We start from the raw sequence: 11,168 nt of genomic DNA, 5'->3' as shown, positions 1-11,168 counted from the left end.
GCCATCCAGTTAATCTGTGGTTCAGTCTGTCGGGCGCTTGTCGATCGTTTGCACCGCATCGGACAAAAATGCATATTTCATGAAATACAATAGGTAGTGGATCATTTCAGTGGATGCTTATTGAAGTCATGAAGATTTCACACCAGACGATGGTCAAAAAACTACGTTATATGTGTATAGAATAGCAATGGCTGATCATGACATGGTTTGTTGAAAAAAATCAAACAAGAAATAATATACGCTACATAGAGCAATGTTTATTATGATATACATACATAGATTAGAATATAATTGCTTGTAAATACACATGTCGCTTTTTTCGCTAAATATTATACTATACCTATAAAATACATACATATACATGCAAGAAAACACATGTTCATTGTTTGGAATTAAATCATTTTATATAAGGCTAGAATAACAAAGGAGAAAAACATACATGTTGCATCTTTGATATTGCAATGTTATGAAATTATTATAAGCAACGCAATTACATATATTTGAATACACGAGTAATTATAATGAGCAATAGCTCAGCAATCTTACCGATTGATTCTAGCAAACCACAAGCCCTCAAAGAGCCGTATATATTTCTATTGTTAGCACTTCCATAAATTGGCATTGATTTACAAGTCCGCAATGACTTCACGTGGTTCGCAAATGTGATCATTTATGCCAATTTATAGATATGCTGACCCTTTAGCTCGTATCGCTCAGAATTTATTTCAGGTTTGAGATTTGCCAGATCGAAATTAATTTTAAATTTTCCAAATATTTATATTAACGTCAATTTTTTTTTATTATTGAAATTCGTTTTTACTGAAATAGCGCAAATTTAAATACCAAGAACGGTATATAGCCACTGTGACTAGCAAGCCACAATTTGGCCACTTTGGGTATTCAGTATATATGAGCTTAATCACATTTCAAAGATTCCCAAATGATTTTTACGACTCTCAAACTTATTTTCAAATTTTTAAGTAGTGTTAATTTTTTTCGAAATTATCAATATTTAAATGTTAGTGGTTTTAAATTTTTTGAAGAATTTTCAGAACAAGTTTTATGACAGTATAGAAAATGATTTTTTTGAATTTCATCGCCTGTGGTTTTTAAGCTTTTAAATAGTTTAAAAAACTATTAAGTAGTGAAAAAAAAAATGGAGAACACGTAAAATGTAAAAAAGTTTGAGGAACAATTGTTATATTCATTTAACCCTTTGCCCCCGGCGATAAATATAGCGAATAAGCCCTTTAGCAATCGAGTTTTCGACCTTAAATACAGATTTTAATGTTCACTGAAGTAATCAGATATGTTAATTAACATATAAAGTATTATTTTAAACAATAAAATACATAATATATCTCATAGTTTTGGATTAATTGTCAAATAATCATTCTTCATAATTGTATGAAGACGTGACGTCACATAAACGAAGTTTCAGTATGGTTCCATAAAAAACTAATTTTTGACTGATATATATTCATTTTAAGCAAATTTAATAGATGGCATTCAACTCTCAGTTATATTTGTGAATCTTTGTTTTTAAGACTATGTGTTTTAGATATTTTTAAATACCACAATATATTATGTAATAAAATTTTTTATTAAATGAGAGAATTTGTGACTCCGATATCTAATCATGAGTACGTTTTAATTTTTATTAGATAAAAAATATGGCATTCAACTCTCAGTTATATGTATATTCAAACAATTTTGAACCGTAAAACAGTTGAAATAGGCGCATATAAGCCTCAAAACCCCGTGCAAAGTTCAGAAATTCTATGGAAGACAGCCGCGCTACAGACTTGTCTTCCATAGAAGACGGCCGCGGACAAACGGTTAAGAATGACTGGTAAAAATGTTTTAAAAAATATTTTAATAGTGAACAAATTGAGAACCCAATGTGATTCCGTTGAAAAGAAGAATTAAATCAGTCATCATCTTCATCGTCGTCTGTTGCTCACCGTGCACTGCTGGATGAAGGCCTCAACAACACGGTTCCACTCGAACCGGTTTGCGCAAGATGGATAGACACAATTAGGAAAATGTGTGGGGTGAGATGGATGATAGTTGCGCAAAACCAGAGTGAGTGAAAGCGTGTTGGAGAGGCCTTCATCCAGCAGTGCATGGTGAACGGCCGACGACAATGATGATGATGACAGATTTGATTCCACTCTTCAACAGAGGCACATTGCGTTCTCAACTTGTTCACTAACATAGTTTTAAAATCATTTTTACCAGTCATTCTTAAATTAATTTAACAATTGTTCCTCAAACTTTTTTACATTTTTGAAACTTGTTAAATAATATTTTTTTGAAACCATTTGTGAATCTTTGTTTTTAAGAATATGTGTTTTAGATATTTTTAAATACCACAATATATTATATAATAAAATTTTTTATTAAATGAGAGAATTTGTGACTCCGATATCTAATCATGAGTACGTTTTAATTTTTATTAGATAAAAAATATGGCATTCAACTCTCAGTTATATGTATATTCAAACAATTTTGAACCGTAAAACAGTTGAAATAGGCGCATATAAGCCTCAAAACCCCGTGCAAAGTTCAGAAATTCTATGGAAGACAGCCGCGCTACAGACTTGTCTTCCATAGAAGACGGCCGCGGACAAACGGTTAAGAATGACTGGTAAAAATGTTTTAAAAAATATTTTAATAGTGAACAAATTGAGAACCCAATGTGATTCCGTTGAAAAGAAGAATTAAATCAGTCATCATCTTCATCGTCGTCTGTTGCTCACCGTGCACTGCTGGATGAAGGCCTCAACAACACGGTTCCACTCGAACCGGTTTGCGCAAGATGGATAGACACAATTAGGAAAATGTGTGGGGTGAGATGGATGATAGTTGCGCAAAACCAGAGTGAGTGAAAGCGTGTTGGAGAGGCCTTCATCCAGCAGTGCATGGTGAACGGCCGACGACAATGATGATGATGACAGATTTGATTCCACTCTTCAACAGAGGCACATTGCGTTCTCAACTTGTTCACTAACATAGTTTTAAAATCATTTTTACCAGTCATTCTTAAATTAATTTAACAATTGTTCCTCAAACTTTTTTACATTTTTGAAACTTGTTAAATAATATTTTTTTGAAACCATTTGTGAATCTTTGTTTTTAAGACTATGTGTTTTAGATATTTTTAAATACCACAATATATTATGTAATAAAATTTTTTATTAAATGAGAGAATTTGTGACTCCGATATCTAATCATGAGTACGTTTTAATTTTTATTAGATAAAAAATATGGCATTCAACTCTCAGTTATATGTATATTCAAACAATTTTGAACCGTAAAACAGTTGAAATAGGCGCATATAAGCCTCAAAACCCCGTGCAAAGTTCAGAAATTCTATGGAAGACAGCCGCGCTACAGACTTGTCTTCCATAGAAGACGGCCGCGGACAAACGGTTAAGAATGACTGGTAAAAATGTTTTAAAAAATATTTTAATAGTGAACAAATTGAGAACCCAATGTGATTCCGTTGAAAAGAAGAATTAAATCAGTCATCATCTTCATCGTCGTCTGTTGCTCACCGTGCACTGCTGGATGAAGGCCTCAACAACACGGTTCCACTCGAACCGGTTTGCGCAAGATGGATAGACACAATTAGGAAAATGTGTGGGGTGAGATGGATGATAGTTGCGCAAAACCAGAGTGAGTGAAAGCGTGTTGGAGAGGCCTTCATCCAGCAGTGCATGGTGAACGGCCGACGACAATGATGATGATGACAGATTTGATTCCACTCTTCAACAGAGGCACATTGCGTTCTCAACTTGTTCACTAACATAGTTTTAAAATCATTTTTACCAGTCATTCTTAAATTAATTTAACAATTGTTCCTCAAACTTTTTTACATTTTTGAAACTTGTTAAATAATATTTTTTTGAAACCATTTGTGAATCTTTGTTTTTAAGAATATGTGTTTTAGATATTTTTAAATACCACAATATATTATATAATAAAATTTTTTATTAAATGAGAGAATTTGTGACTCCGATATCTAATCATGAGTACGTTTTAATTTTTATTAGATAAAAAATATGGCATTCAACTCTCAGTTATATGTATATTCAAACAATTTTGAACCGTAAAACAGTTGAAATAGGCGCATATAAGCCTCAAAACCCCGTGCAAAGTTCAGAAATTCTATGGAAGACAGCCGCGCTACAGACTTGTCTTCCATAGAAGACGGCCGCGGACAAACGGTTAAGAATGACTGGTAAAAATGTTTTAAAAAATATTTTAATAGTGAACAAATTGAGAACCCAATGTGATTCCGTTGAAAAGAAGAATTAAATCAGTCATCATCTTCATCGTCGTCTGTTGCTCACCGTGCACTGCTGGATGAAGGCCTCAACAACACGGTTCCACTCGAACCGGTTTGCGCAAGATGGATAGACACAATTAGGAAAATGTGTGGGGTGAGATGGATGATAGTTGCGCAAAACCAGAGTGAGTGAAAGCGTGTTGGAGAGGCCTTCATCCAGCAGTGCATGGTGAACGGCCGACGACAATGATGATGATGACAGATTTGATTCCACTCTTCAACAGAGGCACATTGCGTTCTCAACTTGTTCACTAACATAGTTTTAAAATCATTTTTACCAGTCATTCTTAAATTAATTTAACAATTGTTCCTCAAACTTTTTTACATTTTTGAAACTTGTTAAATAATATTTTTTTGAAACCATTTGTGAATCTTTGTTTTTAAGAATATGTGTTTTAGATATTTTTAAATACCACAATATATTATATAATAAAATTTTTTATTAAATGAGAGAATTTGTGACTCCGATATCTAATCATGAGTACGTTTTAATTTTTATTAGATAAAAAATATGGCATTCAACTCTCAGTTATATGTATATTCAAACAATTTTGAACCGTAAAACAGTTGAAATAGGCGCATATAAGCCTCAAAACCCCGTGCAAAGTTCAGAAATTCTATGGAAGACAGCCGCGCTACAGACTTGTCTTCCATAGAAGACGGCCGCGGACAAACGGTTAAGAATGACTGGTAAAAATTTTTTAAAAAATATTTTAATAGTGAACAAATTGAGAACCCAATGTGATTCCGTTGAAAAGAAGAATTAAATCAGTCATCATCTTCATCGTCGTCTGTTGCTCACCGTGCACTGCTGGATGAAGGCCTCAACAACACGGTTCCACTCGAATCGGTTTGCGCAAGATGGATAGACACAATTAGGAAAATGTGTGGGGTGAGATGGATGATAGTTGCGCAAAACCAGAGTGAGTGAAAGCGTGTTGGAGAGGCCTTCATCCAGCAGTGCATGGTGAACGGCCGACGACAATGATGATGATGACAGATTTGATTCCACTCTTCAACAGAGGCACATTGCGTTCTCAACTTGTTCACTAACATAGTTTTAAAATCATTTTTACCAGTCATTCTTAAATTAATTTAACAATTGTTCCTCAAACTTTTTTACATTTTTGAAACTTGTTAAATAATATTTTTTTGAAACCATTTGTGAATCTTTGTTTTTAAGACTATGTGTTTTAGATATTTTTAAATACCACAATATATTATGTAATAAAATTTTTTATTAAATGAGAGAATTTGTGACTCCGATATCTAATCATGAGTACGTTTTAATTTTTATTAGATATAAAATATAGCATTCAACTCTCAGTTATATGTATATTCAAACAATTTTGAACCTTAAAACAGTTGAAATAGGCGCATATAAGCCTCAAAACCCCGTGCAAAGTTCAGAAATTCTATGGAAGACAGCCGCGCTACAGACTTGTCTTCCATAGAAGACGGCCGCGGACAAACGGTTAAGAATGACTGGTAAAAATGTTTTAAAAAATATTTTAATAGTGAACAAATTGAGAACCCAATGTGATTCCGTTGAAAAGAAGAATTAAATCAGTCATCATCTTCATCGTCGTCTGTTGCTCACCGTGCACTGCTGGATGAAGGCCTCAACAACACGGTTCCACTCGAACCGGTTTGCGCAAGATGGATAGACACAATTAGGAAAATGTGTGGGGTGAGATGGATGATAGTTGCGCAAAACCAGAGTGAGTGAAAGCGTGTTGGAGAGGCCTTCATCCAGCAGTGCATGGTGAACGGCCGACGACAATGATGATGATGACAGATTTGATTCCACTCTTCAACAGAGGCACATTGCGTTCTCAACTTGTTCACTAACATAGTTTTAAAATCATTTTTACCAGTCATTCTTAAATTAATTTAACAATTGTTCCTCAAACTTTTTTACATTTTTGAAACTTGTTAAATAATATTTTTTTGAAACCATTTGTGAATCTTTGTTTTTAAGACTATGTGTTTTAGATATTTTTAAATACCACAATATATTATGTAATAAAATTTTTTATTAAATGAGAGAATTTGTGACTCCGATATCTAATCATGAGTACGTTTTAATTTTTATTAGATATAAAATATAGCATTCAACTCTCAGTTATATGTATATTCAAACAATTTTGAACCTTAAAACAGTTGAAATAGGCGCATATAAGCCTCAAAACCCCGTGCAAAGTTCAGAAATTCTATGGAAGACAGCCGCGCTACAGACTTGTCTTCCATAGAAGACGGCCGCGGACAAACGGTTAAGAATGACTGGTAAAAATTTTTTAAAAAATATTTTAATAGTGAACAAATTGAGAACCCAATGTGATTCCGTTGAAAAGAAGAATTAAATCAGTCATCATCTTCATCGTCGTCTGTTGCTCACCGTGCACTGCTGGATGAAGGCCTCAACAACACGGTTCCACTCGAACCGGTTTGCGCAAGATGGATAGACACAATTAGGAAAATGTGTGGGGTGAGATGGATGATAGTTGCGCAAAACCAGAGTGAGTGAAAGCGTGTTGGAGAGGCCTTCATCCAGCAGTGCATGGTGAACGGCCGACGACAATGATGATGATGACAGATTTGATTCCACTCTTCAACAGAGGCACATTGCGTTCTCAACTTGTTCACTAACATAGTTTTAAAATCATTTTTACCAGTCATTCTTAAATTAATTTAACAATTGTTCCTCAAACTTTTTTACATTTTTGAAACTTGTTAAATAATATTTTTTTGAAACCATTTGTGAATCTTTGTTTTTAAGACTATGTGTTTTAGATATTTTTAAATACCACAATATATTATGTAATAAAATTTTTTATTAAATGAGAGAATTTGTGACTCCGATATCTAATCATGAGTACGTTTTAATTTTTATTAGATATAAAATATGGCATTCAACTCTCAGTTATATGTATATTCAAACAATTTTGAACCTTAAAACAGTTGAAATAGGCGCATATAAGCCTCAAAACCCCGTGCAAAGTTCAGAAATTCTATGGAAGACAGCCGCGCTACAGACTTGTCTTCCATAGAAGACGGCCGCGGACAAACGGTTAAGAATGACTGGTAAAAATTTTTTAAAAAATATTTTAATAGTGAACAAATTGAGAACCCAATGTGATTCCGTTGAAAAGAAGAATTAAATCAGTCATCATCTTCATCGTCGTCTGTTGCTCACCGTGCACTGCTGGATGAAGGCCTCAACAACACGGTTCCACTCGAACCGGTTTGCGCAAGATGGATAGACACAATTAGGAAAATGTGTGGGGTGAGATGGAAGATAGTTGCGCAAAACCAGAGTGAGTGAAAGCGTGTTGGAGAGGCCTTCATCCAGCAGTGCATGGTGAACGGCCGACGACAATGATGATGATGACAGATTTGATTCCACTCTTCAACAGAGGCACATTGCGTTCTCAACTTGTTCACTAACATAGTTTTAAAATCATTTTTACCAGTCATTCTTAAATTAATTTAACAATTGTTCCTCAAACTTTTTTACATTTTTGAAACTTGTTAAATAATATTTTTTTGAAACCATTTGTGAATCTTTGTTTTTAAGAATATGTGTTTTAGATATTTTTAAATACCACAATATATTATATAATAAAATTTTTTATTAAATGAGAGAATTTGTGACTCCGATATCTAATCATGAGTACGTTTTAATTTTTATTAGATATAAAATATAATATATAGGAATTTACTTTTGTCCTGCGCAGCTATCTTTGTTTAATAGTTATCAAGGTTTCAATAGAATGACAATACATACACTATGTACATACATACATCATACGCAAACGAGGAAATGGTTTAATCAGTTGTTTGATTATTCCTTTGTGACACAATTTTAAAAGATTGAATTAAAATATACCTATATACTATTTTATACAAACGAAAATCAAGCAGATTCACATGTAAAATTAATTTAGATTAATAAAATAAATAGCATCGAGCATAATGAAATGAATAATAATAAAATGGCAAAAAAACTTCAAAACAATCGGAAGAATGCAGAATATAATATAATATAATATGTTGTCAGACCAATGAGCGAAGTGAAATATAGAAGAGCCTCGTGATAATAAAATAATGGTCAATGCGAATTTTTAACCACCGCAGCCGCAACCCGGTGGAGGAGGAGAATTCGGTCCACCGGAAGGTCCAAGTCCACCAAATCGTGGATTTGAAGGGCCATTTCTAAAAAAAGAAATAATCACAAAAGTTACATCAGAAAGATAACAATGCATTTCAATTACATATAGTAAATCTAAATCCTGAAAAATGTTCCATCTTAAATCTATTATCACTTATCATTATCATTTAAACCATTTAATTCCAAATACAACCTCTTCTATTAAGGATCTCGGTGTAATACTTAATTATAAACTCGATGGCTTTGAACATATTTCCTTCATTACTAATGTAGGTCGAGAGGTTATGTTGTGACCGAAACCCGGCCTACGGAAACTCGTTGTAGTTAACAGAGTATATTTATTTTCTCCAGAATTCAATTTATGGTAAGTACAGAAAATTTCACGGGGAAGTGGGCTAGTTGCCTGCTTCAGGGAAAAGTCTGGACTGGACTGCTGCTGCGTCTGCTGTGCGGGTTTATATATGGAAGTTCTGAGCGTGGCGTGTGCAAAAGATCTCTTTGTTCTCCAGGGCACGTGTTCTCAGGGCGAGAGTTTTATAGCTTTGGGGTCAAAGCCAGGACGATGTCCGTAAGAGAATGGGGTCATACGCTTCCTTTGTTTCCAAGACACGTATATACGAAGCACGTGTCGACCTGTTTTATAGGTTCAAGCGCCACACATGAATGCTTTTTCTTTGTTTCCACGAACACGTGTAAATGATTGCCACGAGTAAACGATTTTCAGGATATGTGTCGCAGTGGCCTGGTGAGATCATTGTTTGTTTATGATCGAACGATGAACTCTTTCTTCTGGAATGGTCGAAGGGGTCGTTGCTCTCGAGTTCTGCGTGATTGTACAGGATATATGGGATCACTGTTTTTGCTTAGAAATGGCACACTTTGTGTTATATTCCTACACTAATAAAGCATATAAATCTTTTGGATTCCTACTCCGCTCAACTAAACCCTTTAATGATCCTCATTTACTTAAACTACTTTATTTTTCCCTTGTAAGGTCTCACCTTGAATTTGCCTCAATTATCTGATCACCTTTTTATATATCCCATATTAATTGTATTGAAAATGTCCAACTAAAATTGATCAAATCCTTACGCTACCGTTTTCCTATCTACGCCCATACTACTATTCCCGATATTTTAAAATTCCTATCCTTTAACAATCTTTCTGTCAGGCGACGTCTCACTGGCTACATTCCCTTTAAAGCTCCTAAATGGTTTCTTTGATAGTCCCGATTTACTGAGTAAGGTTGGTTTCAGGATCCCAGTTAGGTATTCTAGACACGTTGCACTCTTTTCTTTAATTCTGTAAAATATTCCTATCTACAGCGTGTTTATCGTATGTTTAACGGAGAGCTGAGTGACGTTGATCTATTCGGTATTTCTTTGTATCAATTCAGGACTGCCATCTATTTCTATTATATAATCTTTATCCAATAATATATCACTTTATGTTTATTTATAGACTCTCCTATTTAGTCATATTTTAATTTTAATTCTTTTCTTTTTCATTTATTTGTCTCTATGTACCATTTTATGTAATTTGTAAAAATCTATAATTATGTATTACTACATATGTTGCCTGTTGATTATTCAATAAATAAATAAATAAATAGTAAAATGCATACCCGGTGCCTGGTGGTCTAAAAGCAACAGAATAGCGAGGATCTTGTCTATTTGTTCCCGGATTGAATAGAGTCCAGCCACTGAAAACATATATTTTATAATAATTCATTGTTTATAATACCATCTGTATTTTAAGTCGATATTGCGCAAGACTTACAACATGTAAACGAAGTCTAGAATTCCCCAAAAATATCCAAACACCAAGGATAAACTGAGCGGGGCTTTACGGCTCACTGAACCATCTACAACACAAATAAAACACAAACAATTAAATATTAAATTTTGTTTATCGAATCATTACAATGTGTAACATATGCGATCAGAATTATTTAAAGAAGTTGCGAGTATGGATATGATAATATATATGTACATGGAGTTCTTTGTGTTCAACACCCAATCAATCGACGCACAATCATATTGCGTTTTACTTTGTGAACAGCCTTGACACACAGTATGCGAAGTAAAAAAACCGGAGACTTGATGTATTTGATCAATTCGCATTTTAAAAATGGTGCAAGCAATTAAAATGATAGAATAATATACAAACCTGATGATATGTAGACCATCGCGGCGATTTAGTGCGACCTACATCGAACAGCGAACAAAGAAGAAAGACAGCAGCTCCTATACGAACGTGACGTGTCCGTCACACTCGGCCCTAACGTCAGTCTATACGACCTAACAATTTTTCATCTTTTTACGCATTTACATAAAATATGAATATACTTAAAAGTCCAAATAAACCAAGCAAAATCTTGGCTAAATTTTAGAATCACCCCGCACTAAAGCGATATCTGTAGAAAATTCATCTTGGTGTTGTGGAAGCAGGAATTTTTTGAAATCGGTTTCGTTCTGTCGGGTCTACCTCACGGCACCGAAAGTTAAAAGATCGAAAAAGCACATATCGGAAGGCAAAGATCGAAAATCGAAAGATCTTAAGTCGAAAGACCAAAAAAAGGGTGCATGGTAAACGGTACTATGTATATTGTGACAAAACGTATTTACGCAGGAATACGACTCT

The 11,168-nt window shown here is 34.1% G+C and overlaps 1 long non-coding RNA gene across 3 annotated transcripts; it reads right to left on the bottom strand.

Moving 5' to 3' along the window:
- Positions 1–233: 233 nt before the first annotated feature.
- On the bottom strand, positions 234–10,817 carry LOC143922680 (uncharacterized). Of its 3 annotated transcripts, none has more exons than XR_013261620.1 (5): positions 10,695–10,817; positions 10,305–10,389; positions 10,150–10,227; positions 8,133–8,569; positions 234–1,849 (listed from the first exon to the last, which is right to left on the bottom strand). It is a non-coding gene; the product is annotated as an uncharacterized LOC143922680 (long non-coding RNA). The 3 variants fall into 3 exon arrangements; XR_013261621.1 differs by lacking the exon at positions 234–1,849 and adding an exon at positions 7,173–7,435; XR_013261619.1 differs by lacking the exon at positions 234–1,849 and adding an exon at positions 7,272–7,435 and having other exon boundaries at positions 7,803–8,569.
- Between the last annotated feature and the right edge of the window lie 351 nt (positions 10,818–11,168).

Source organism: Arctopsyche grandis, chromosome 2 (assembly GCF_051622035.1).
Source record: "Arctopsyche grandis isolate Sample6627 chromosome 2, ASM5162203v2, whole genome shotgun sequence".
In the NCBI taxonomy this organism is placed as follows: domain Eukaryota; kingdom Metazoa; phylum Arthropoda; class Insecta; order Trichoptera; family Hydropsychidae; genus Arctopsyche; species Arctopsyche grandis.
Note: the sequence above shows the minus strand (reverse complement) of the source record. Positions and strands in the feature narration are given on the sequence as shown.